The 27,105-nt window shown below is 49.5% G+C and overlaps 1 long non-coding RNA gene across 1 annotated transcript in view; it reads right to left on the bottom strand.

Annotated features, from left to right (window-relative positions):
* Positions 1–26,992, bottom strand: part of LOC131582553 (uncharacterized) — a 258,694-nt gene extending 231,702 nt beyond the window's left edge. Inside the window, exon 1 of the long non-coding RNA XR_009278363.1 lies at positions 26,871–26,992. This is a non-coding gene — a long non-coding RNA (uncharacterized LOC131582553). The remainder of the gene's footprint in view (positions 1–26,870) is intronic.
* Between the last annotated feature and the right edge of the window lie 113 nt (positions 26,993–27,105).

Genomic DNA, 27,105 nt, shown 5'->3' with positions numbered 1-27,105 from the left:
CATTCCATGTGTATCTGAGAGATGCGAGTGCATCATAACACTAACAAATATTGATTTGTTTATCATTTGCAACTGTTTATCGCTAAACAGCTGCCTTTATACTCTCGGTAGGGAGAAGAAACTTTAATCCCTGAGAATGCTGAAGAGAAGCTGCCTTGGCTTCAGGAGGAAAGAGCAGCCCCCGTTACCCTGCCACCCGACTGCCGGCTCAGTGGACACGTTACTGTCGTATTATGAAACCAGTTATTTCACAAAATGACTAAAATTTCCAGGCGTTCCAGGGAACCGCTCGTGTCGCTGCTGAGAGCCAAGCAAAACCTCACATTAGGGGCTTGGCTGAGTCACAGCACGGGGAGGCAAAGCAGAGCCAAGGATGGACAGAGCCAAGGATGGACAGAGCCAAGGATGGACAGAGCCAAGGACAGCTCTTCTCCCTGCCGGAGCAGCCTCCCCTCCCGGCACAGCTCCAGCCAGCTCTGCCACACCACACAGCCCCTCCCAGAGCCACCAGCAGCCCTGGCCCCAGGCTTCTGGCTGCAATCAATGACTCAGGAGCAAGCATCAGCCCCCACAGCCTTCCAGGCTGCCCAGCAGGCACTGAGCACCATCACTGTCACTGGAGCCCAGCCACTGCTCCACAGCAGAAGGCTGGAATTGGATGATCTTTAAGATCCCCTCCAACCCAAACCATTCTGTGACTCTGTGACCCCATGAACTGACCTTACATCATCAACCCTGCCTGGTTCTAGACCTGACAAAACATGGCAGCATCAACTGGTCTGTGTTCTCCTTCATTTAATATTATACAGTGGGTTTTAAATGCAGGAAAGACACCTGGAGCAACAGGAAGAGGTTGGGGAAAATTTCAATAAAAACCTCATTACCCTAATGAGGGAGACAAACTATTTGGCAAACCTCTTTGCAATGCTTTAAATCATTATATATTAGGTATAAAACAAACCCTTTTGTTAAGCAGCTACACTTAAAATAGGTTGTTTTCTCTCCCCTCCTTGTTTTTTTAAATCACACAACTCTCTGCTTTCATTTCTTTTTAGAACTAGACTCAATAACCGATTTCTCTGCAGAGTCACCCACCAACAAACTTCACTATGTGGAAACTCGCTGCTTTATCCGTCTGCACACACCCTCACTCACCAAAGCTTCAGGGAGCTCCAAATTAAGTATTTGGTGATTTCCCCGAGAGAGGGTTGTGCTTTATTTGCAGTTCTCCTTATCTGTAACTAAACATTGGTAAATTTGCAAAATCCAGATGTTTTATAAGCCTGTTCTTCAGGCTCAGTTCCCAAACCATTATTGTAATAAAGCAGCAGAATCAAGTACTTTGGAACACAGAGCAAAATCTGGAGGCACCACAAAGCACAAGTGGCATCAATTCCCCACCTGGCTGGTGTCTCCTGAGAGAGCAGCCAGGGGCTTCCAAGCCACAGAATTAAGACCTGGGTTGTATCTGAATAGCAAGGTTAGAACATCTGGAGATGATCTCCTCAAGTCCTGTCTTGCTCTTCCTGGGCAGAAGGGCAGCACGAAGCGACAGCTCCATGTCTGGAATGACCTTTTTCCTTGGAGGCAAAGGGCTGACTGCTGGTCAGGCTGGTGGGGAAGGGTGTGGAGCTGGCCCCGGGGCAGGCAGAGCCCTGCTGGGGCCGTGCTCCGAGCATCGCTCCAGCACCCGAGAGGAAACTCAGCAAGCCCCACTCTTACCAATTACAGGGCGTCAATATTGACTATCTGAGGGATTTCCATGCTCAGGAAGCAAATTAGAAACTCAATACCTGAACTATTCCTAAATGCAGTTATCAACTTCAGAGTTTTATCTCATAAAACCAATTCAGCTTAGAGTTTAATTCTATTAAATTAGGGCTTAGAAATAAGATTTGCTCGGAGAATGAATGCATCATTAGTTTTAAAATGCAATATAGTGAAACCCAAAATGTGCGGCATTACAGTTTGAAGAATAAATGAGTAGAGATGGCACCCAAATGTACTTCTCCCGAAATATATTTACCAGAAAAACCCATTGGCTCATTAGGACAGCGTTTTGGTGTGGGGAACGTCCACTTTCCTTTGGGAATCATAATCCTCTTGTGTCTCCCCTTGGCACAAGTATTTTCTTTGTTCTTAAAATCTTCTTATTTCAGCAGCTGACAGAGAAAAAAGAATCAGCATCCTCTTTCTTAATAAAAATGCCACAATGAGACCCTGTCGGGCTTGTGCCAGGCGTGTCAAAGGAGCAGGGACTAATACAGGAAACCTCAAGAACTCCCCGTTTTGTGCAAGTTACAGTACAGGGAAGAGTCACGTAGGGCTGGGTTTTAAATCAGGTTTGCAATAGATGAAAAGCACCCTTCCATGGGGTGCATGTAATCTCTGAATAGGGCCCTTAGTTTCCTGTGGTATTGTATTAGAAGGGATGTTTGATGCAATAACGTGGGGATAGAATATGCTCAAAGAGGGGGCGGGGGCCCGGCCCCGCGTTCCGATGCCGGCGGTTCTTTGATGGCCGAGGCAGCCCAAGCGTACCTGCAGCACCTGCGGGCCAGGGCTGGGGAGAGGCCACGAGACAGGCACAGCTCAGCACACACACCACAAAGTCCTGGCCAGAAAGGAGCCCTTGGCTCACCGCGTTCCGCTGCCATTTCCTGCTCCACAGGGGGGTCTCTGATGGTCCCATGAGAACAGCAGGTGCCTCTTCAGGCTTGGCCACACACCTGGCGTTTTCAAAAGCTCCTTTTTCAAAAGCGAGCAGCCCTGTCCCCAGACAGGATTGCAGAGAGAGTCACAAACTGGGAGGTGCTGCCACAGCACCACACTAACTGGCAGCCCCGTCCCTCGCACTCACAGGCTGGGTTAAAGCTTTAAAGATGTATTTTAGTAAGTGCTCATTTCCTACTTTTACCTAAGTAGACTATAAGAGTTTTGTTCTTATTAGAAGTACAAAATTAAGACTGACTAAAATGATCTAATTATAATTTTTGGTAGCAGAAGAGTCATATGGAACAACCCAACTGACTATTGAGCCTAAAATACTCCCCAGTATGCATTTTAATGTACCAATTCCCTTGAAAATACATGCAGAGCTGTGGGAGAGAAAAGGCTGAAATGATAAATGTGAGATGTGTCTGTGGCATCGTTGTGCAGCAGCTCTGGGGGTGCTGCCCACACCATCACCCCATCTTCAGTCAGGGACTGATTTCACAATCATTGAATTCTCATATTCAAAAAGGAGCCAGAGAAGCACAACGTGGTCATGTGTTTGTGGTTTGCCATATGATCTTCCTCTTCCTTTATTTTTTATTCTATTTAGGTCAAAACAGTTCTTGTATTTTTCATGAATGCAAGCCTCAAACTCTCCCTTTTCTCTTCCACCCTCAAAAGCAGAGAGGCCACCGCCCTGTGTGCCAGGCCACAACTACAAAATGTTGTAGTTTTGCTACAATTCATGTTTGCTTTTGGTTTTCATTGAGTAGAATGACTTTATCTGTTCCAAACAGTAAGGCAGAGCAGCTCAGCCAAGATGCTACAGGGCTGCTGACATTTGGAATGCTATTTTCAGTCCTATTTTACATATGCTTTCAAAATGTATCCTATGAAAAATAAAAGTCAGATACAAGAGGGGCTGATTGGTGTCTCTGGCAAAGCAGATGACCTACTTCAGCCAGAAAGGTGGGGAAAACCCAGGGATATTGGCAGGGAAGTGAAGGCAAGGGAGGAGTCAACACCAATGCCTGTGCAAATGTCCAAGGAAGGAAAATCCAGCCTGGAATGGGGCACTGGAGAGGGAGGAGGTGCCCACGTGGGCCAGGGACACCATGGGCACAGCAAAGTCCCTCCTGATCCTTGTAACAGGCAAAAAACAGCTGGGAAACAAAATGGTTTGGTAAGTGTGAGCCAAGAGGAAACATTACCTTGGACACCTTTCAGTGGTGAGCTTCCCAAAAATCCAGTGTGTTCCCCATTCTGGGAGAACCCCAACATTCTTCAAAAAAAGGAAACAAAAACCAAAATGCATCAAGGCACCATCTGAGAAAACAGATTAAAGGGAACAATAAAATAAAAAGCTGTTAAAGTTATTAAAAATGTTTCTATTTGAGGCCAAAGCAGCACCTCTCAGCTCCTCCCTGATACTTCCCATTCCATGTGGCTCTTTCTGCCTATAAACAAATTGTAAAAGATAGCAACAGCTAATTTAAAAAATAAAATGTGAAGTGTTGCAGCAGAGTCTAAATTGAGTCTGACAACCAAGGTCACATAACTTTTCACTTTTATTTAAAGGCATTGCCTTGATTACTGAAAAATATTGCAAGATATATAAACACAAATCTGGGGGGAGGCCAGCCAGCCTCTGAGGACTCCAGCCATGGCTCCTTGTCCTTTGCTTTAAAAGGAACAACAGGAATAATTTTTTTAATTGCCAAATGTTGCGTAATTATCAAAATGTGGAAAATTGTCAGAAATCATCGATATAATTTTTGGAATTATGTTTTCAGTGTAAGCAATATGTCCCAACCTGTCCTGTTATACCTAAAAATTTCAGTTATTTCTGGAAGTTTTAAGAAATGTTTGCTGCTTTAATTCCTGTAAACATTATGCCTTTGATATTTTTTAATTGTATTTGTAGTGTTCTGTGCCTTTTCCTGTAAACTTTGAGAAGAATGTTAAATCTGTTTCTGAAAGTCATGAGGAGAAGGGTGGGAGCAGCAGCAGGGGGCTGGCACGGAGGGACCCCAGCTCTCAGCCCAACCTCCCGCTCCCCAGGGCCCAGCAGAGCTTTTGGAGGTGCAGCTCACTTACAGCTTTGCTTAAGAGAAAAAACCCATGGATTCTGAGGAGAACCACGGCCTGTTTGATGTTCTGCCTCTCTTGTCTCCAGGCAGATCTGAATGAAAGCTTGGAATTAAACTGTCTTTGAATATAGTTTTCATTGCAAGTGACCTAAAATAAAACAACCTTGTTTCCACATCCAGGTTTCCAGAGCCAGATGCCACATTCCACTTCATTCATACACTTCCAAAGTTATATGATTGTAAAATTAGGATATAATTTTGTCATGGATTTTTTTATGAATTAAAGGCAATAATCAGCCATTTTCTTTTCCTTTGTAAAATGCTTTCCCTGTCACTCCCCCACTGCAGTGCCCGAGCAGCCTCAAATTTTCACACCTGCCCTGGTCTGTGAGAAGTTCCTGTTGAAGTCATTAATATATCCTTTAACTAGGAAACAAATATAAGGTGACTGATATCAAGTGATTTGAAGCACACAGGTGGACTTAGACCTGTTCCTCACTGAAGCCCCCAAAATAAGGACCTAGACCTGTTGGAGTGAGTCCAGAGGAGGCCACGGAGCTCCTCCAGGGCTGGAGCCCCTCTGCTCTGGAGCCAGGCTGGGAGAGCTGGGGGTGCTCACCTGGAGAGGAGAAGCTCCAGGGGGAGCTCAGAGCCCCTTGCAGGGCCTAAAGGGGCTCCAGGAGAGCTGGAGAGGGACTGGGGACAAGGGATGGAGGGACAGGACACAGGGAATGGCTCCCAGTGCCAGAGGACAGGGATGGATGGGATATTGGGACGGAATTCCTGGCTGTGAGGGAGGTCAGGCCCTGGCACAGGGGTGTCCAAGGCCAGGCTGGACATTGGGGCTTGGGAGCACCTGGGACAGTGAGAGAGTGAGGGACAGGGAACTGGCAAGGACAGGGCTCCGGCCGAGGGACACCGGGTGAGGGACACCGGGTGAGGGACACGGGGTGAGGGACACTGACCGAGGGACACTGACTGAGGGACACTGGCTGAGGGACACTGGGTGAGGGACACTGGCTGAGGGACACTGACTGAGGGACACTGACCGAGGGACACTGGCCAAGGGACACTGACTGAGTGACACTGACTGAGGGACACCGGGTGAGGGACACTGACTGAGGGACACTGACTGAGGGACACTGGCCAAGGGACACTGACTGAGGGACACTGACTGAGGGACACTGGCCAAGGGACACTGACTGAGGGACACTGCCTGAGGGACACTGACCGAGGGACACTGGCCAAGGGACACTGGCTGAGGGACACTGACCGAGGGACACTGGCTGAGGGACACTGACTGAGGGACACTGACCAAGGGACACTGCCCAAGGGACACTGCCCAAGGGACACTGACTGAGGGACACTGACCGAGGGACACTGACTGAGGGACACTGACTGAGGGACACTGACTGAGGGACACTGACCGAGGGACACTGACTGAGGGACACTGACTGAGGGACACTGACTGAGGGACACTGACTGAGGGACACTGACCAAGGGACACTGACTGAGGGACACTGACTGAGGGACACTGCCCAAGGGACACTGGCTGAGGGACACTGACTGAGGGACACTGACCGAGGGACACTGACTGAGGGACACTGACTGAGGGACACTGACTGAGGGACATTGACCGAGGGACACTGACTGAGGGACACTGACTGAGGGACACTGACTGAGGGACACTGACTGAGGGACACCGGGTGAGGGACACTGACTGAGGGACACTGACTGAGGGACACTGACCGAGGGACACTGACCAAGGGACACTGACTGAGGGACACTGCCCAAGGGACACTGACTGAGGGACACTGACCGAGGGACACTGACTGAGGGACACTGACTGAGGGACACTGACTGAGGGACACTGACTGAGGGACACTGACTGAGGGACACTGGCTGAGGGACACTGCCCAAGGGACACTGACTGAGGGACACTGACTGAGGGACACTGCCCAAGGGACACTGACTGAGGGACACTGACCAAGGGACACTGGCTCGGGCAGCTGTGGCCACGAGGCAGCGCCTGCAGCCAGACTGGAGCCATCGGAGTGGTGTGAGCCGCCCTGCTGGATCCATCAGGATCCATCAGGAGGAAAGGAGTCGAGTTATAAAAAGAAAAGGAGAAATCATAAATTAAAAAAAGGAGAAATCATAAATTAAAACAGAAAAGAAAAGATCTGCTGAACATTTTTTTTCCTGGGACAAAGAAAAGAGTGGAAAGCATTAAGTGATGCGCCTTTTCTTCACCCAATGACATAAGAAAAAAGTCTTTTCTGCAAATAATTCAAGTAAACAATCTCCAGAAAGCATGAACAACAAGACCAAATTCCTTGAAATTAGCCCAGCTCCCAGAACACGGTGGCTGTTTGTGCTGCAGGAGGCTGTGGCTCTGGAACAGGGGAGAATGGGAGTGGGGGGGGGGAAAGGGCAGAAGAACCAGCCCCTTCCTCATCCTTTATCCTTTACCTGGAGTTTAGCTCACTGTAAATTTTATTTCAAAGACAAAAAACCTTATGCCAAACTCACCTTGGCTAAATATCATTAACTGATTTCTAACAAAGATCTGATCCACTTTCACTTGCAAAACACTTTGTCACTGGTTTGTATGCACCACTTCCAAAGAAAGGAGAGAGAAAGGAGAGATTTTTAGGTCAAATGATTAAGGAGAAAAGGGATTTAAACCAACAATTTTTTTTAAAGTTCTAATTGTTTGCTTATTGACACCAATTTACATGGAGCCACTTAGTGAATAAAGGTTTTCACAGTACATGGCACTTCTTTATGTCAGTTTTTAGCCATCATGTCACAGCCTGGCTTGAAAAGAAGAAATGCTGAAAACTCGTAGGCCAGAAATGAACAGCCTATTAAGATCTGAAAAGCTGTCATCCCCGCTGAAAAGACTTGCGTCAGCCACTGAGGATATATTTTAAACCGCCTGTCCGCAAGAAAACTTTAATAATGCAGCCTTGCTCTAATGTCTTGTGAGAGGAGAGGCAATTTTACTTCTTCTATTAACCCAACGTGATTACAATGGCTTATTTCATGGAATATTAAGTTCAAATTCTGCTCCCTAGGAGGACAATAAAAAAAAAGAGTGTGCTTATGACATTGCCCGAAATAGCCACAAGGACCGCAACTCCTTGGTGCTTTTAATGCATCCAAGCCATAATCCACCTTAATTTGCTAATGGTTAAGTAAATTAGCAACAAAATAATAAACCACAAAAAGGTATCGACACAGGAGCAAAATGCTTTCCTCTCAAAAATATTAAAATAACAAACTAATGTTTTCCTAAGGATTGCCATGGCCTTTCAGCCCTCTCCCTCCCCCTCCAGCCAGTTGCAGAGACAGACTCCTTGTGTCGGGTGGGCTTTGGCCATGAGCTGATCAGGAGGGAAGGCGTTTGTGCCCAGACCACAGCTGGGATGGCTCTGTGCAAACGGAGCCATGAACAACCTCCCGGGAGCCACAGCCACTTCCCAAAGTGCTCATCAGCCCTGCGCCCACACCAGGAAAACAGGGTGCCCAAGAGCTGCCTGCTTGCCTGGGGCACCCTGCTGCTGGCATCCACCGCCTCGAGCTGGCCAGCCCGAGGGCACCCTGAGCCGTGGGGCACCCCTGAGCTGTGGGACACCCCTGTGCCGTGGGACACCCCTGAGCTGTGGGACACCCCTGTGCCATGGGACACCCCTGAGCCGTGGGGCACCCCGGAGCTGTGGGACACCCCTGTGCCATGGGGCGCCCCTGACCCATGGGACACCCCTGTGCCATGGGACACCCCTGTGCCATGCGGCACCCCGGAGCCGTGGGGCACCCCTGTGCCATGGGGCACCCCTGTGCCATGCGGCACCCCGGAGCCGTGGGGCACCCCTGAGCCGTGGGGCACCCCTGTGCCATGGGACACCCCTGAGCCATGGGGCACCCCTGAGCTGTGGGACACCCCTGTGCCAAGGGACACCCCTGAGCTGTGGGGCACCCCTGAGCCGTGGGGCACCCCTGAGCTGTGGGACACCCCTGAGCTGTGGGACACCCCTGTGCCATGGGACACCCCTGAGCCGTGGGACACCCCTGTGCCAAGGGACACCCCTGTGCCATGGGGCACCCCTGAGCCGTGGGGCACCCCTGTGCCGTGGGGCACCCCTGTGCCATGGGGCACCCCTGTGCCGTGGGACACCCCTGTGCCATGGGGCACCCCTGAGCCGTGGGGCACCCCTGAGCCGTGGGACACCCCTGTGCCATGCGGCACCCCTGAGCCGTGGGGCACCCCTGTGCCATGGGGCACCCCTGAGCCATGGGACACCCCTGAGCCGTGGGGCACCCCTGTGCCATGGGACACCCCTGAGCCGTGGGGCACCCCTGTGCCGTGGGGCACCCCTGTGCCAAGGGACACCCCTGTGCCGTGGGGCACCCCTGAGCCGTGGGGCACCCCTGTGCCATGGGGCACCCCTGAGCCGTGGGGCACCCCTGAGCCGTGGGGCACCCCTGAGCCGTGGGGCACCCCTGTGCCATGGGACACCCCTGTGCCATGGGGCACCCCTGAGCTGTGGGACACCCCTGAGCCATGGGGCACCCCTGAGCTGTGGGACACCCCTGTGCCAAGGGACACCCCTGCACCACAGGTCCTGCAGATGTCAGAGCCCTGTGCCTGTGCCACAGGAGGCAGAGCCCATCGCCATCTCCAGGCGAGGCTGCTCTGAAAGCCTTGGCCTCAAACACCATTTGCAGGCTGCCCCCTCCTTGAACACTTGTTTAGGCCTGATCCTGACCATAAAAAGGCGCGTTAAAAACACAAATGAAAGATGCAAATGGCATTGCCGCTGTCGGTAGCTCCCGTGCTGGGGGTGCAGCCACTGAGGCCAGCACAGCCCTGGCTCTGCCGCGCCGCCAGGGACTCGCTGTCCCATAGCTCAGCAGCTCTGTGCTTGGCACGGGGGTTGTTCCGCGGCAGAAGGGAAGAAACAGCCTAAAACCCCACCAGGAGAAACCTCAAATACCACGTTTTGGTTTCAAACTGATGCTGGATGCAGAGAAGGCCCCTGTCCCCTCCCCATCCTCCCTTTCTGGCATGGCTTTCCTACAACTTTTTCTCCTTTTTTATTTTTCCAATGTGAAAAAAAAAGGAAATAATTTTTTTATTTAAAAAAAAATTAATGTATGCAAATATCCAGGGAAATTATAAATAGCCACTATAAATTTCTTTTCCTTAGTTCCACAATTCCAAAGCAAAAAGGCAAAAACTTAAATAAATACATTTAAATCTCCTGCTGTGTAATAGTAAAGAGACTCCATAAAACCAGAACAATATTTATTTTTCCTTTTCGGAGCAGCTCCCTGGTTTATTAGGCCCATGCTCCCAGCGATCTGATAAGCAGGAGCGAGGCTAAATGGCAAATGGCAAACATCCCAAATCCCAACCTGATGTATTTCCACAGCCCTGACCTTCAGATAAAAATCACACAGAAATCTGCAAACCCACCAAATATGCAGCACCACACGCTTGTGTTCAGACACAACAGTCGGGCGAAAAAAAGGAACAGAGAGAAGGGCGTTGCTATTTCCAGCCCTGAGCCTTCCCCTCCCTTCAAATCTCAGGATCCTGCTCGGATCCGTGAGTTCCAGGGGATGTGGACACACCCCACCAAAGCCAAGGGTTCCTCACGGCCACCGAGCACTGGGAACTGCCTGGCTGCGCCCATCAGGGAAACACCAGAGAGAACCAATAACCCCACTCCCACATTCTGTGCATATTTAGAAAAATACTTCAAACAGGGAAAAAAAAAAAAAATTGCAGTGTGAAATTAGCTACAATTATGACAACTGCAAGAAAAAAAATTATACGGGCAAAATTTGGGGCTGCTGGAAGAATTCTTTGATGTCTGGATTCCAATTTAACCCCGACTGAGTTCTGAGAATCAAATGAACAAAGTCTATCACACACCCCAAGTCTGCTTGTCGGTGCAGGCATCATTCCCGTTCCATTCTTCCCAGCCACGCGGATTTCCGAGCCCCTCGCCGACATCTCCTCCCTCCGCGCTGCAGACGGCCACTTGCCCGACACATTTGAGCCACAGCCCAACTGTGTATTTCTTTATTCATTAGAACACAGGCATTAGTATCAATAAATATGTAGAACAGGATTTTCTCCCTGTCCCTGCACAGGCCGGGGCTCGGGTTGGGGCTGTGTGGGGAACGCACAGAAATAGATCGTATTTCATATCAATATTTTTAGGCAAAAGACTGTCACAAACACCGTCCCTGTACCTTTACATGGTGGCTGGGGAGAGCAGGAGTTTATTAAATAAGACTATAGGTGAATAATAAGGCCCTGATAAATGCCCATGAATATTTGGTGTAGCAGAGCAGGGAGGTGCTGCTGTCGCTGGCTCCGGGAACGTCACCTCTATTTTATACCGGGGCGTCAGCGCGGAGCCTCCGCGAGCCACACGGATCCCAGGCTGAATAAATAACATAATCCTCACCATTGGGGTGCTTTGCATATAAAAATCACTTTTTTCTTCAGGTGCTGAACCACTTTATCCTCTAAACCTGAACCGAGCTGCCGGATTTTTGAAGCAGTTGTAAAACATTAATAATATATCTGGGTTGTTTAAAGAATATTTCCAAATAACATGAAATATTTAGTCTGTTCCCCCCCTCACCCCACCCTCAGTGCTACCACCACCGTAAAAAGATAAGATTTATCATGAAATGTTTGAGGGGTAATCAGCCATTTTTGGCCAATATATTTTAATATTTATATACCTGACATAGCTGAATATAAATGATACATCACGATTTTCCATAGTGCATGGAATTTATACAATTAACGGAGGGATCCAATGGCTTTAGGGCACACAAGGTGCAAACAGTGTTACAGTCGGTTGCTGATTATTGTTATAAATCTCACAAACCATAAAGACATTAAGGTGCATTTTGTTTACCCCATTTGTTTTCAAATATTATATACAACAATATTATTTATCGTTAAAAGAGTTACACTTTCCCGGTGCATTTATTCCACGAGATACATTTTTAGAACTATTTAAAAAATACAGCTGGCAAAATGCACGGCTGAAACAGGCAGGAGAATGGGCTCGTTTTCAGTTTTTTCCCAAAGATGATGCTTTTTTCACTGTAAAATGGAGCAGGCGTTTCAGCAGTGCCCATGTGTGAGGTGTGTCGGTGGGGAAGGCGCTGGGCTGGAGGAAGGAGCGCGCTTTGGGGGTCCCGGAGCTCCGCGGCCGCCGCTCCCCGAGCTCGCCCCGGCGGCAGCGCCCAGAGCACGGGGCTGGGCCAGCTCGGGCACCAGTGCCCGGAGAAAACACTGCCCAACACCGAGCCCTGCCTTCCCCCGGGGCTCTCACTACTGTCCTGAGCAGCTACCGCCCTGCTCCGCGGAGCTGCGGCGGAACTGAGCGAATATACTCACAAACACCAATTCCCCCGCATGTTCCCAAGCGGGGTTAATGGCCCGGGGTTGTTTCACTTATTCCCCTTTGGGCTTGCCGGGTTGGGAGCGCCGGAGCCCCGAATGTGAAACGTGAGCCCCGGCAGCGCAGGGACCCGAGCGCTGCAGCTGCTCATCACATCACGTTTATGTTCCTGAAATGAGTTCCTGCTGCTGAGCCGGAATTCACACACAGTCGGGGAAAAAAGAGATGGATACAGCCCCAAACAAGCCCCCTGGAAGCACGTCCAGGGGACGGCTCTTTGTCCCCCTGCGGAGGCAGCTGGGGGGATTTGTTTTGTACCTACGGAAACACGACGTGCCAATTCCACGTGTGTGCCTTGTATAGAAAATCCCCCCAAAATACACATTACACAGGCATTGCTGGCGTTTTATTTGCTTTGCCAGAGGTAAATGAGTCCTTTCCCTTTCTCCTGCCCTCCTGCAGCACTGGCGAGGAGGCTTCTCACCGATATTTTGCCATCCAGGAGCTGCAGCTTCGTTTACTGAACACAAACCCCTTCTTCCTTAAATTTATATTGTTTTAGCTAAACCAATTGGAGAAATAAAAAAAGCCAAATTTTACCGTTTGCTGCCCTTTTCCAGCACAAACAAAACCCCAGCCCAGGGAGTTACCCAGAATTTGCCTTTCTCTTTCGGCCTGCTCAAAGGTTGCTTTCTGATGTCCATAAAACACAGAAATAGGGGCGGAATATGGGAATGTACCGAACTGGCTGTTGACTTCAGGCACGGGAAGTGTTTTGTTGAGAATTCGCAGGTGCTAAAACCTCATCAATGAGTGGGAAATGGTGCTAAATACGAGCTCTGCGAACTTTATTTTTAATGATGACTTTAAAACCCGGGGATCAGCGAGGTGAATGTAAAAACTGTTAATCTTAAATTTCTACAAACCCGAGTGTCAGGGCAAGCATGTCTGGTGCATCAAGCATAACAAGATGAAAACGAGGAGGTGTGGGTGAGGAGGGGGTCCGAGACACTTGCTTTTCTTGAATCCCTCTGAATACATTTCACAATTCATCAGTTTTTGTCTTCCCTGCCACGAGTGAGGACAATCAGACCAGACACCCATTAGATTTTTCATGCAATTTTTTTTTTTCTTGTTCATGACATGTTGGCAGGGAGGATGGCAATTCTGAAATCTTACCAAATGAGAAAAATGTCAGAAACTGAACTGACAGCTGGTGGTTACTATGGTGATAGGTGATATTGAAAAAAAAATAAAATAAGACTCAGTTAATTCAAAAGGAATCAAGTTCAGTATTTTTAAGCCAGTTGATAGAGATGAAAACTTAATCCCGATACCGGGGTGTTTTCCTGTTTTAGCTAAGAGCCAAAGAAACCATTTGCTTGATTAGATAATTAACTATTATCTACAGCTAAATATCCAATGAAAATTATAGTGCAACCAAAAATAATAATAAAAAATAATAACATGTTTTTTTAAAAAAGGAAACAGCCGTATTAGGAAAAATAATAAGCAGACTGGGGGAAACCTTCTGTCTGTGTGAGCAATCCAGAACTGTCCTCTCCATAATCACAATTACCGACACGGCTCTGGTTCTCTGCCATCGGTTTGAGGGAAAAAGAGTAGTTTCGCTCAGTGACAAAGACAAATCAGCTGCAAGGGAGGGAAAGCTGCTGACTGATGGCTTCAATCGAGGGAAGGCTGCGCAGGCAACTTCGGCAGGAACCTGGATATCTCCATATTTGTGTTTATGTATTTTATGGGCTTTTTTAAAATTCCCAAGGGAGCTATTTCTGGGCCCCAAATACCGCGAGATGTGCCGTTCTCCTGGCATTTCCATCGAGGAAGTGAAATACTAAAATACCATGAGAACATCACATCTCCTGTTATTTCGGCTGCATTAATGGTTCCCTCAGGTATTAACAAAGCCCCTGAAAAACAAACACAAATATTTGAAGCAGAAATAGAAGTGCTGGAATATCCACCACCCCCCGCCTCAGCAACCCAATGCACCCGCACAGAAACCACCTCGTTTTTGTCACCTCACACTTCGAGGCAAAATTGGTGTAACCATACACACATAAAATTAATATTATATGGAAATCATTTGGCCACCACCTCTGTCTTTGTGGCAGGAATTGACTTTGCTCCCCAATAGCCTAGAGGAGGACAAGCTCCATATAAATGTAGGTGGGGTTTAGGGATATTGTTATAGAAAACAACATCCGAATGCAAAAGTCTCCAAACCATTTGAGTTGTGCCTGTGCTCCCTGGACGGGGATGGGGATGGGGATGGGGATGGGGATGGGGATGGGGATGGGGATGGGGATGGGGTGGGGTGGGGTGGGGTGGGATGGGGTGGGATGGGATGGGGTGGGATGGGATGGGATGGGGATGGGATGGGATGGGGTGGGATGGGATGGGATGGGATGGGATGGGATGGGGATGGGGTGGGATGGGATGGGATGGGGATGGGGTGGGATGGGATGGGATGGGATGGGGATGGGGATGGGGTGGGGTGGGATGGTCCCGCTGTGCCGGTTCCGTGTGTCGGACCCTCGGGAAGGCTCGGGGCTCTCGCGCCCTGCGCGGCCCCGCGGGAGCTGGGGGGGGAGGGGGGGGGGGCGGGGGCCGAGGCGGTGGCGCTGAGCGGGCGGCACCGCCCCCTGCCGGGCACGGCTGGAACTGCGGGGAATGCCCGGCACCGGCACCGGGAATGGCCCGGCTCTGACACCGGGAATGGCCCGGAACCGGCACCGGGAATGGCCCGGCTCTGACACCGGGAATGGCCCGGCTCTGACACCGGGAATGGCCCGGAACCGGCACCGGGAATGGCCCGGCTCTGACACCGGGAATGGCCCGGCACCGGCACCGGGAATGGTCCGGCTCTGACACCGGGAATGGCCCGGTTCTGACACCGGGAATGGCCCGGCTCTGACACCGGGAATGGCCCGGAACCGGCACCGGGAATGGCCCGGCTCTGACACCGGGAATGGCCCGGCACCGGCACCGGGAATGGTCCGGCTCTGACACCGGGAATGGCCCGGCTCTGACACCGGGAATGGCCCGGCTCTGACACCGGGAATGGCCCGGCTCTGACACCGGGAATGGCCCGGCTCTGACACCGGGAATGGTCCGGCACCGGCACCGGGAATGGTCCGGCTCTGACACCGGGAATGGCCCGGCACCGGCACCGGGAATGGCCCGGCTCTCACACCGGGAATGGCCCGGCTCTGACACCGGGAATGGCCCGGAACCGGCACCGGGAATGGCCCGGCTCTGACACCGGGAATGGCCCGGCTCTGATACCGGGAATGATCCGGTTCTGACACCGGGAATGGCCCGGCTCTGACACCGGGAATGGCCCGGCTCTGACACCGGGAATGGCCCGGCTCTGACACCGGGAATGGCCCGGCTCTGACACCGGGAATGGCCCGGCTCTGACACCGGGAATGGCCCGGCTCTCACACCGGGAATGGCCCGGCTCTGACACCGGGAATGGCCCAGCTCTGACACCGGGAATGGCCCGGCTCTCACACCGGGAATGGCCCGGCTCTCACACCGGGAATGGCCCAGCTCTGACACCGGGAATGGCCCGGCTCTCACACCGGGAATGGCCCGGCTCTGACACCGGGAATGGCCCGGCTCTCACACCGGGAATGGCCCGGCTCTCACACCGGGAATGGCCCAGCTCTGACACCGGGAATAGTCCGGAACCGGCACCGGGAATGGCCCGGCTCTGACACCGGGAATGGCCCGGCTCCAGCATATGCTCCATGCCCTCTGAGGGCTTTTCCAAGCGAAACAATCCCAGTTCTGGTACCAATGCAGGAAAACCATCCATCACTATTTCACAGATGGGGACACAGCTCTCCCAGCTCCGGAGCCACCAGGCAGGGCCTGTCCCTGCTCTGTCCATCCAGGAAGCTGCAAGGACACGGACAAGGAACCGAGGGCCACTGAGGACCAGGCACCACTGCCACCATCCATGGCCTTGGCCACCTCACCTTCCACACCTGCCCTTTGCACAGCTCCTGGGGAGCTCAGCCCTGGGGCCAGGGCAGGAGAACAGCTCAGGCAGGAGAGGACACAGGAGGAGCTCCACAGGGGGATCCTGGGGATGGGATGGGATGGGATGGGATGGGATGGGATGGGATGGGATGGGATGGGATGGGATGGGATGGGATGGGATGGGATGGGATGGGATGGGATGGGATGGGATGGGATGGGATGGGAGTGGGTTCCCTGGGTTGGAGCTGGGCTCTCGGGGCTGCTCCATCCCTTGCTCGTGGCAGGCAGACTCAGCTCAGGCAGCCACGGGAGGCTCTGTGGGCAGGGCAGGTGATGAGCACGGCCAAGATGAACAGAACTGGCTCTGCTGCCCTTTTCCCACATGGTTCTGTGCGTTATCCCACAGTGAGAATGTCATACCCAGCGCAGCCCGTACTCAGTGATTACCTCTCCAGTGCAGCAAAGCCGCTTTCTGCTCAAAAACACAGGAAAACGTCCAGAAAAACAGTGGCCTGCTTCAGAAATTGCTTCTGGAAAAGTTTAAGCCCAGATCCACAACACCAAATTTCTCTGCTCCTTATAGGAATGGAGACAACGCCTGCTTGTCTGAATCCTAAGCACGGGAACAGACAATTTGGGACTCTTCCCCGTTTGACTGCACGTATTGCTGCACTGAACTGCTCCGGGGAGAGCAGCAAAACAAGATCCTTAATACTCACGAGAAAAAAAACCTCTTGTCTAAACAACACTATTATATTAAAAGTAAAAAAATACCATTTTAAACAAATGTAATTGCAAAAAAAAGGCTCTGGGTATAAGGGAATGATGAGGTAAATAAAGCAAAACCAAAAGATACAGCAACCCTCATTTCAAGATAAAAACCAGTATAAATAACTGGCTTGGACTGTTTTAAATATTGTTATAAATTATACCTTCATTATACACAAAAAAGTAGACACTGTTGAAAATCAAAGCCTATAGAAAAAGCATAAAACTGCTTCAAAATATATATTATGTATAACTTAGAATATGTTAAATTCAGTGAAATGTTGGATTTCACAGGGTTTAAAAGAGGTTTGTCTTCCAGCCACCACACCAGAAAATCTGTAAAATGACCATATGTAAATACCCACAGATCTTGAATCTATTTTTATATGTATTTCTACAAAAATCAAGTGTAATTTTTTTTAAATGTGGTTTATAGTGTCCTTTGTACTGGGCACGGAGGTGGGGATCAGCAGACAGCTGATGTTAACTAATAATACACACAACTAAGAATAACACACTTCGTTCTTGACCCCTTTTGCTTTTTGAAAATGTTGATAGAGAATTAAATTGTGATAAAATTTCCACTGGTTTATGGGATGATTGTTTCTCCCTGGATATTTTCAATCGAAAGCCACACGGTGCCTTTTGCTGCAGCACAAAACACAGCTGGGATGGTGGGGAGCTCGGAGCAGTGTGGGATTTGGGGATTTTGCGTGTCCAAGCCCCGGGGTGTCCTGCGGCATTTCCCCTCTCACCCCCCTGGAAAACAGCTTTGCTGGGAGCCGAGCCCCCTCAGGTGTCCCCTCATTGCGGGGGAGCCCCGGCGAGTTCCAGCGGCCGTGCCTGGGGTGTGCGGCTCCCTCCAAGGGCTGCACCTCTCACCCTGCCTCGCTCCGGGACCCGCTGCCCTTCCCAGGGGCACAGAAATCCTCCTCAGCCTCCTGCCTGCACAGCCTGAGCCGCCCTGTGCGCTCCAGAGGCTGCAGCGGCCACTGAAGGGCTTTTCCCACCTTTTCTTTTCCTGGAGAAAAGCGTTTGGAGGCAATCCCCAGCTCAGTGGGCTGCCCAGAACCGTTCTGCAGCAGCATTCCCAACAGAACCGGCCCAGAACCCAGAACCAGAACTGCATTCCCAACAGAGCCAGCCCAGCAGCATTCCCAACAGAACAGACCCAGAACCCAGCACCAGAACTGCATTGCCAGCAGCACAGACCCAGAACCCAGCACCAGAACTGCATTGCCAGCAGAGCCAGCCCAGCAGCATTCCCAGCAGAACAGACCCAGAACCCAGAACCAGAACTGCATTCCCAACAGAGCCAGCCCAGCAGCATTCCCAGCAGCACAGACCCAGAACCCAGCACCAGAACTGCATTGCCAACAGAGCCAGCCCAGCAGCATTCCCAGCAGAACAGACCCAGAACCCAGCACCAGAACTGCATTGCCAACAGAGCCAGCCCAGCAGCATTCCCAGCAGAACTGACCCAGAACCCAGAAGCAGGACCAGAGCTGCATTGCCAGCAGCACGGACCCAGAACCCAGCACCAGAGCTGCATTGCCAGCAGCACGGACCCAGAACCCAGAACCCAGCACCAGAACTGCATTGCCAACAGCACAGACCCAGAAGCAGGACCAGAACTGCACTGCCAGCAGCACGGGCCCGGTTGCTGTCCCTGCTCGGGGGACACTCCTGCAGGGCTCTGTGTGGGGGCACTGCTGGGCACAGCCCCTGGGTGAGCTCAGCGCCCCTCGGTTCCCCCTGCACGGGCCGGGGGATGCAGGAAAACCCTGCCACACAGCCCTGGAAAAGGTCTGCAAACAAAACACTGTGAAACGCCCAACCGTGGAAGTTCTACAGAAACGCCATCGCTGGACTTTACATTTAGGAAGAATTAAGCTTTTAAAGAATTTTTTCCACTGAAAAAAAAAAAGCCTTTAATGGGAGTTATCCAGGTGGCCCCTGGATTTATTGTTGGATTTCTCTTTGACTGCTCTGGGGTTCCCAAGGGGACTATTACGTCAACAATTTCTAAGGCAACATTTTATTCCAGGTAACTGAAATTCCTTAGAAGATGAGAGCTTTGGCTTGGAGATTCTGGGATCCCATTTGAAATCACTCACACTGACTACAGAAGAATTTTTAAAATAAATTACTGTATTGCCTCCTGCTTTCAGCTACATCTATCATCTATCTATATGTATTTATAAACATTCTTTATAGAACAATTTCAGTCTTAATTCTCCCGAAGCTATTAAAACTCCCTATTTTACTGCATTCATAAAAAGTTGTCTGGAATACAGTCAAAAACAACCACTTAATTCAAGGTGCATTCTATATTAACACACTTTCCCATTCTGAAAAATTAGTGATAGGGGCTGCTCTGTGCATGAAGCTCCCATCAGAGTCAGTCAAGAGCCTTTATTTATAAAGTCAGGAGGCTTCTGAAGTCTTTAATGACTATTTTTGGTCAAACTTGAAAGAAAGAGACAAGACACAAAGATCTCCCAGTTTCCAGTGTACAAAGAATCCATGATCAGTAGGAAAAGCTGAGTAGGGCCTTCGATCCAGACTAAACAAATTTCAGCATCAAATGATAAATGAATCGAGGAACTTGCACTCTCAGATCCTAAATTATATTAAGTCACTGATTTTATGAAGCCAGAAAAAGGTCATCGCACGATACTTATGAACTATGGTAAATAACTAAAATTTATGCAGTAGGATGATTTTAATCATTGGTATCCTTAAAACCTTAGAAATAGACACAACTTGTAACAAATCAGAAAAGTTAAAGGGAAACTATAATTGTTCCTTTTAAGACCTATTATGTGTCATATCCATTAGCCATATTTGTTCCACAGGTCAGGTATAAAAATAAATTTACTGTATTTCTTGCATTTGATTAAAAGAAAGAGCTTAATGATACGTGTCCACATTCCTGTCTCTGTGCTAGTGTCTATCTGGGCTTTCTTGCCTAAACTGAAAACCATCTGTCATAAATACAATAATGGCTTTTAAATCCGCCCCACCTAGTCTTCCTGCTCCCCAAAAAGGGGCACATCAAGCATGGGCTGCTCCTGAAATATTCCTTGCAAGTTGCTAAGTGGATATAAAAGAACACAGACCTAAAATAATCTGCAAATAACTGTAACATAAGCCCTGAAAAATGCTTTTGGAGCTGGCGCGAGGAGGGAGAGACGGCGTCCGCTGAGCTGAGGCCAGCGCAAGGAACGGGTGACCCAGGCAGGGGGACGGTGTTTGTCACTGGGGTACTTTGTAATTGTGAAAGATTATTACAGATCTTATTTAAATCAGGTTTCCTTTTGAATATTTTCATCTAATTGGACAAGTGTTGAGCTGTGCCGGGCTGTCACAGCTGTTACAGGACATGAACCACGCTTACAGTAACAGCTTTCGTTCCACATTTTTGTGGAGCAGTTTCCATAGCACTCAGATCAGGGCTTGCATATTTTTATACCACTTGCATATTGAAAATAAACTCTGATGTTTAGCTTGCTTTCTCCAAGTGCATCTGGTACTTAAATTCCCTGAAAGACAAGCTGGCAACTCTGACTGAAGCCCAAGCAGGCAGGGTGTGACACCTTGGTTAACTTTTATAAAGTCATTTTTAGCCGTCCTTTCCCCTAAAGTGTAACTTCACAGGAGATGGGATGTGAGAGTTGGGAAGTTGGCATTTATCTTAATTGCCATCCCTGAATTTAACATTAGGGCAAACTTTTCCATTCCCAACAATATCCAGATAAGCAGATACTCTGCATGTGAGGATGTGCTGAGGAATTGCCTGTGCCTTGATGAAACATTTCCCTTGTTGGGAGCAGGTAAAAGGCACAGAGCTCAGGAGGGACACAAGCCCCAGAGGCCAGGTCACCCTGAGCCCCCCGAGGCTTTCAGGCACCCCGGAGGGTGTGGGGGCCTGCACCCCATCCAGGCAGAGCACGAGCCTGTGGGGAAGTTTATTCTTGCTAAACGAGTCACTTTCTAATTAGAAAAACAAACAGGACGTTCTAATGAGGGGTTCCGGAGTGCAGCGAGCCCAGGCGCTCTCTGGCAGCGGGGCCGGGGCTGTGCCTGTCCCTGCTGTCCCCGTGTCACTGGCCAGGCTTTGTGCCACCACAGCCCCTCACCTCCTAACCCCCTTCCCAATTAGCAGATTGGAAATTAGCAAAATACAGCCCCTGCTTTGCACTTTAATAAGAAACAGAGACATCTCTCTCTTTCTTCTGCTGTTCCTCCCTCTCCTCCAAGAACAGAAGGCTGCTGGTGAAAGGAATGAAAATCTGGAAAGAATTTGGGGTGGACTGGCCAACCCCCTTTCATTTCCTTCAGATGTTTACAATCTAGCACCTTTCTGAAGACAAAGATGGGAAAAAAGCTATTTTTTCTTTTGACTGAAGGGTGAGACAGGGGGGTATTAAAAACTGATCAATGTAATTTTTTTCACAGAAGTATTTGCACATCTGTGAAATAATGTAATTTATGAAAAAAATCTTTTTATATGACATCCATGATTATAGCCTGATCTGGAGAATTATTCAAATATAAAATTAAATACTCAAAAACTCACTGCACTGTGGATGACTGAGCTTTTACCAGCTGTGCATCACACTTCTCTAATTCTATTAAAAGTATAGAAGTAAGGCTTCCCAAGGATGTCTGAATTCCTTGTAAAAGGAATGTTACATTTCTAAATGCTTTATGATCACTTGCGTTTTGTTTTTTCTTGATTATCATCCCAGTTGTTGGACGTTTTATCTGACTGTACCAGAAAAAAGAAGAGAGGAGGAATGCATACCCATGGAGAGTGCTCTATAAATTATATTGTATTTTATTATCGCAGGGCTTTAGGAAAAATTGGCCCTTAAGAAAGGTTAAAAACCTTTAAAGTGAATTCTTCTGTTTGGTTAAAAGTACTTTTGATTTAATACGATCCATCTGCAATCTGGGCCCGGCCTCCTCCCCCTTGGGGAACGGGGCGATGCCCGCGGGAGCAGGACAGGGCAGCGAGCGCTGCTGCACAGGACGAGTCTGGGTCACCCCGTGCCAGCTTCCCTCCCAGCAAGGGACCAGCTCCCTCTCTCCTCACACAGCAATTCCCAGATTTTCAAACAATTCATCCAGGGGAAAATGAGCGGCCACAGGAGCTCCCGGGGGGAGTTTCACAGCCCCGCGTCGCTCCGCAGGAGCAGCCTTCCAAAGGGAAACTTCAGTCCTATTTTCCAAGCTTAAACAGAAGCTCTGGTAGAGATCCTGCACTGCTTGGACATTATCCACAGGTTACAGATAGAATCGCCGGGAATCCACTGTGCCTTCCCATGCCACGAGCCAACATTAAACTCAAAGGGAAAATACGATTCCCCAAAGCAAGCGAAACGCCGCGGTACAAAGCAGCCACCCAAAGAGCCCCAAAATAGGCCACATTAGCAAAAGCCACTTGGAGTTTAGCAAAGAGAGAGACAAAATAAGGGCTAAGCCATTGTTTCTGCTGCCGAAGACAGACGGACTTTAATAACACTTAACAGAATGATGCACATTAACGATCTCAGAAAGCACTTCTTATGCCTCATCCATCATGCGGAGGGGAAAATGAAGCCTTCGACAGCATTAGGAATTATTCTAGATCTTGTCAGTAATTCGCAGCTTCTCGGTAGTATCGTAACACAAATTTGTGTGGATGAGACACTGACCATTAATCTAAGGGGCTTTTTTTCCCTCGCTGCAGCGTGTGGAGAATGTATCAATTGTTTCATGGAGAAATTTCACAGCTGAAACCTTACTAAATAAAACAGGGGTGAGGAAAGAGATATAGACAGAAACATAAACAACTGCAACACGGAGACAAATCATTATCTTTAAAACAAAACCTACCATAAAATCTCCATATGTGTGTTTTGTGAATGGGCAGTGAGCAGCCTCCTGCTCTGAAAAATCCTCAGAATACGCTGATTATAAAGTTATGTTCATACATACAAACACACTTAGATTTCATTTTCTGGGAGGCTTTTTCCCTTTTTTTTTCTAGAGTATAGGCAAAAAATCCCGATTTCTCTTCCCAAGAGAGCCCTGTATTTTTTGCAAATAGTAGCAAAACAAATTTCAAGACAAAATGCCACGCAACTAAATAAACAACAGCTTTTGGCAACCTCTTCCCTAAGTCGCAAGCTGCTGTTCGTCGTGTGATAGCTGTTGCCACTGGAATCTCTACTACAAAGGAAAAGGTCCATAAATATTTGTACAGCAAACTCCACAGAAAAAAAAAGCCTCCCTGAGTGAGCTCAGAATTCATTTCTATACGTGCGATGTAAAGATGAAAGCTAATGAGTTCTGTGGAGTTTATGATAAATTAAAAGTGCGGGGCTCCCCGCCCCAGCCGCGTGTTTACACGGATCTGATCCGCTGCTCCCCAACAAAACACTTGTCAGACAGAATGAGGCGAATTCGCCTCCGGATGTGGAGGAGCTGGATTGTCTCAGGGACAAAAAAAACAGATAGGATTTGATCAAATACTAATCAGGCAGCAATAATGTGGTATCCTAAAACACACCCTATTTTATCTCCAATGAAATAGTGACATCTATCCAAAAAGTCCTCAAAGAAACTTGGGTTTAGGTAATATATTGTGATTGCAGCAGATAGGCAGGATTAAAATCAGGCTTGATCTTCAAAGAGAATAAGAATGTATAGTTCTGTTTACTGCACACATATTTGTATATAAAAGATATGACAAATATTTCGAGTTCTTTAGAAACCTGTATTTCTGTATTTTGAATTTCCACAGACCAAGTGCTGAAAAAGGGATTTGACAGTCCCAGGTAATAGAGGCAAATTAGAGATTAAACTCATTAGAAATTATAAACACTCATATAGTCTGTTAAACCCCCTGACAAAACCTGGAAATTAGAAATCCAATAACGCAGCATCAATAGGGTCTTTAACGGCTGGACAGATGTTTAAAGTGCGCGATGCTCGTGTGAGGAGTGAGATGGAACAGTCGGAATCGAGGTTTGCATTAAATAACACGGCATTGATGTCGGATCAGATCTTTTATGAGAACTGGTTTGATCCCTTTTTTTGCCATTAATTTCCATTCTTCTGTTACAGTCTAAATTTGTTATTAATTTTGCATAGTATTAAATGTTTTTCTTATTTGCAAATATGCAGATGAGGGAGGCAGCTCTGGAAGGCGCCGCACAGGGTAGGTCTGTGTCCAAGGGGCCACTAACCCCTGGGGCTGCCCTCCACATGGAAACACTTGGAAAATAAAATATTATCTGCAAGTATTAATTTGTTTTTGCCTAATTAATTAAATCACAGAGGGAAATACTGTGAAAACAATCACCTCACTAAGCACAACTCAATAAATCCCAAGGAACGGGCACTGGGATAGCAAAAGCAAAATTGTTTGCGTTCCTAATGTTGGGTCTGACCTGGAAAGGATAACAAAAGAATCTGGCATGAATATGTATTTTTATAGGGAGTGCTGCTGGTAAACAGACCGAAGAAAAGCGAGGGGATTATTTTAAAATAGTTTCTCCTAAACTCTCAATATGTTTAATCTGATGATATGAAAAACCATCCATAAAGCAGAAACACATTCAGTCCCCACAAAATTCTGCACAGACAAGTGGAAAGGATTTCAGCAGAAGAAAACAAACAAACAGCAGAAATCCAGCAAAGCTGCGGCATCTCCCCACGCCCGCCTGCTCTCCAGCGCCGAGATAAAGACCCAATCTGCTCATCAAACACCTCCGGGCTCGGCCATCTAATAGGAACAAATTGGCAATGACTGCCCAAGCAAGTAACACAGGCCCACTGATTTGTAGATTGATACTGATGCCTAATGATCCCCTTGGGCAGATCAATAGCAACAATCCTCATCCCTGCCTTTCTTCTTTATTGGCACGGCGGAGCGAGCGGGGAATCGTGTGTGCGCTCACGGCTGCAGGTGCCGGACGAGGCCCGGGCACCCCAAAGGGCCCCAGCCCAGCTCTGTCCTGCTGTGTCCGGGGCTCGGCCTGCCCACGCTGCCCCCGGCAGCCACACCACCCTGGGCACGCTGCCCTCGGCACCAGCCTGTGCCAGGGGTACCCCAGAGCGCGCTGCAGACAGGACGGGCCTGCGGCCACGGCGAGGGAAAGCACAGAGACCGGGATAATGAGAGAAAAGCCAACAGCGACCAGCTGGGCTGTCTGAGAGCTGAAGGCCAGAGTGGCATTTGGGTGGCAGAGCCACGCGGGACACCGGGCACGCTTTGGAGAGCAGGCTTGTCCTGCTGGAACTGGCTTACGCTTCTCTCCTGCTCCATCTCTCGCCTTTTCCCGCTTCTCCCCTCAGCTGACTCCTTGTCTCTTAGTGCACTACACTATGATCAATCAGGCGCTATCAGCACAGGGGTTTTATTCAGTTACCCTGGAGTCACTTTCATCTGCTTCTTCCAGCCCCACACCTCAAAAGAATTAGGTATTTTCTATTTATTTATCAATCTAGTGAATACGGTTATCCCATTAGTAGATCCTTTTAAAGTCCCTGGTAGAACCTAAGAAAACCTAATGGAGTTGATTTGCATTTGTTTTTTTCCCCAGTGAATTAATGCCAGTGATGTTCTGCAGAAGCACACATGGTCACTGCCACCTCGGGGTGCTGGCAGACATCCCCAGCAGCACTCCACTCCCCTGGAACTCGCTCTCTCCACAAAACAACCACATTTAAACCCAAGACGTGATCAGGCATACCCAAATCACCAGGCAGGCAAACAGAGGGGAAGGAAAAATGTACCACAAAGTTTGTTCCTCCCGAACATGAACCATTAATTTTGCATTAAGGTGTGTGTCGTCAGCGCTGCGTCCCCCAGCCCGGGCGCACAGCCGGGGGTGCCGCCCGCGGCCCCGGGGAGCGCAGGAACCGATTTTAAATCCTATTCAGACTCGAGATCTGCTTTGTTCAGCAATCACCTGGCTACTCTTATTCTTCGTGGCTCTTTTATTAAAATGTGGATAAAGCAAAAGGCAAAAGATAAAATTAAATTCCATTGACTGTAAATTTCTAAATCATCCCTCCAATAAAGGATTTTCCTTTAATAACAAAAACGCCTTTCCCATCTTTTTGCCGATCTCGCGTATACTCGCAATAAAACGGGGCTGCGTGAAAACCTTTGTAACCCGACCCTTCCAGCGCATAAATTAATCATTTTCCAAATCCTGTCTTTTCTTTCCTTAAGTTCCCGGGCGCGGGGGTCGTGCCCCCGCCCAGCCTTGACCATCGCAAAATTCAAATTCCCACTAATGATGAGTGTAATCATCGCAATCACCATCACCATCATCACGGCCAGGAAAGCCGGGTCCCGTTGGCCCCTGACATCAATCAGCGCCGTGGGGGGGAGCCAGCCCGAGCCCCCCGGCAGCGACCGCGTCCGTTCCCCGAGCGTCGGGGCCACCCCCGCTCCCATCCCGGCCTCGCACCTCCGCCGCTCCCAGGGCGGGACGGGACGAGTGCGGCGGGACGGGCGGCCCGGGGCCGGGGCCCCCCAGGTCCCCAGGGCCCCCCCGAGAGCCGCGGGTGGGAAAGGAGCGAGCGAGGGAGGGGAGCGAGGGGAGGGGGAGCAGCCGCACGTGTGACGCGCCCGGCCGCGCATTTGCATATTCACATCAGCGCCGCGCCCACTTAAACAGCGCGAGGGGAAGGTGTCTCCTGCACCCACCTCCACCTCCACCACCACCACCCACCTCCCACCACCCACCTCCACCTCCCACCTCCACCTCCAGCTTCCCCTCCGCTCCCGGCCCAAAAGCGAGGGCGCGGGGCCCGGCAGGAGGGTGGGCGCACGCTGCCTTACCTCCGCTCCCGCGCTGCCAGGGATTCCCCGTGCTTCCGCCAGCAATTTTGGAGAGCCATCCTTCAAGGGTTTTTAGTTCTGTCTTTCTCTCTCTTCCTCCTCCTCCTCCTCCTCTTCCCGTGTTGTGACTGGGTTTATAAAAAAAATAAAAAAAGACAACTCCATGTAAGCTCGCAGCCAGGGCACGGCGAAGTCTGGGGCTCCGGGGGGAGGGAGCAGCGGAGGGAGGGTCACA

The sequence above is a fragment of the Poecile atricapillus genome, chromosome 10, assembly GCF_030490865.1.
Source record: "Poecile atricapillus isolate bPoeAtr1 chromosome 10, bPoeAtr1.hap1, whole genome shotgun sequence".
NCBI lineage: Eukaryota > Metazoa > Chordata > Aves > Passeriformes > Paridae > Poecile > Poecile atricapillus.
This window is presented reverse-complemented; position numbering and strand designations above follow the sequence as displayed.